This window comes from Eucyclogobius newberryi, unplaced genomic scaffold, assembly GCF_026437365.1.
Source record: "Eucyclogobius newberryi isolate DKJ021-1_F unplaced genomic scaffold, fEucNew1.0.hap1 SCAF_22, whole genome shotgun sequence".
In the NCBI taxonomy this organism is placed as follows: domain Eukaryota; kingdom Metazoa; phylum Chordata; class Actinopteri; order Gobiiformes; family Gobiidae; genus Eucyclogobius; species Eucyclogobius newberryi.
In genome coordinates, this window is record NW_027315857.1 from 9,334,381 (window position 1) to 9,335,840 (window position 1,460).

The window sequence follows — 1,460 nt, forward strand, 5'->3', positions numbered from 1 at the left end:
ACATGCACAACAGCAGCAGGTCGAGGATGCAAATTCAAGATGATGAAATCCGGGGCGTCTGGATCTCTCTGAGCAAAAAAAAAAAAAGCAGCTCTCCGACGTCAAAAAGGATGCGCGCTGGGGGGAGACCGCTTCACCCGCTGTGCGCGCCCGTGTCCTCTGTGCAGCGCGGTGGCGGCGGCGGCAGGGGCGGCAGCATCTCCGTGTCTCACTGACAGTGCCCGCGCTGATGTAGCTGCACGGTGTTGCGCTGGGCAGGGCTGACCACGTGAGCGGCCGCTGTATTAATAAAGTCAGGTAAGCTGCAGACTGCCGGCCCCTGGTGCACCGCGCACGCAGCGGGGGCTTCGGTGATGTTGCGTTTTGAGGGAGGAGTTGCCGTGGTTACGCGGCAAAGGGCTGTTTTTTCCACAGTTTCACCTCGATGATGACGAAGTGGGGACAGGTTCAGCTCGTGCGCTGGTTTGCCAGTGTGTCGAGGGTTATTTCAAGGTTATATCACTCCCCGTCAAGCAAAACCTGATGCAATGGCTGTTATCAAATAATTCAGCATGACCTACTAACAATAAAGGTCACGCACGTATATTAAGGCCTATTTACAGTGCTAAACTCAGCCATTTTTTGATTTAATTTATTTGCCATGAAGTGCATGAGCATGTAATACATAAACATTACATAAACAAATGGTTGTAAACACACATATATATATTATCACATGTAAATACAAGCCAGGATAACACAAAAAAGCGCAAGCACTTATTTCCATTGTGGTCCTTGTATAATAAAGTAAACCTGCATAGGACAGGGCCAGACGTACAATCTGTAGCCTACACTGTGACAAACTACATGTGACACTGCGCAGTAGATAACTCATGATTCCCTGACCTCATCGAGTGGCTCCTCTGTACTCTTCCACCAAAGTCGTGCTTGATACTTCATAAAAGAAGCACAAACAACATAGGGTAAACTCCAATAGTCAACTTGGTTTTGACAATAGTAATAACTTATAACTATGTGTCATTCAATGAAAAAGTTAACCATATTCAATTCAAATTTGCTCATGAACATAAAATAAACAATTAAATTAATAAATATTAACAATTGGGCCTGTCATGCAATACTTTTTCAAACTGTTTTCTTGCTCTCCATGTCTATGATTGAGCTCAGCACTGCAAAAATCAATATTTTTGCCCATCAATGAGGTGTCAGTCTGTGTTCAGTATAAAGGCCAGGGGGGTTGACTCGATCTGTCTCCCTTTCCAGCATAAAAGTGATGACTATTCACAGGTCATGTGCCACAGGAAAGAGGGGATTAGGAAGACTCACTGTGGCGTGTTGTTTTGATTTGTCTGAAATCGCTCTTAGGACAAAACAACAGAAATGTCCATGCCCTGCCCCCCTCCCACCAGGCGTGCTAAATCCAAGCCTTTGTGTCCCACATAGTTATATGGATTTGTCAG

The 1,460-nt window shown here is 45.5% G+C and overlaps 2 protein-coding genes across 3 annotated transcripts in view; one reads left to right on the top strand and one right to left on the bottom strand.

Moving 5' to 3' along the window:
• rpl34 (ribosomal protein L34) overlaps nucleotides 1-1,460 on the top strand; it is a 211,322-nt gene that overhangs the window by 192,203 nt on the left and 17,659 nt on the right. The gene's annotated exons all lie outside the window — the stretch shown is intronic.
• The window catches only part of LOC140372174 (leucine-rich repeat LGI family member 2-like), a 481,342-nt gene that overhangs the window by 52,928 nt on the left and 426,954 nt on the right, over nucleotides 1-1,460 (bottom strand). The window lies entirely within an intron of this gene.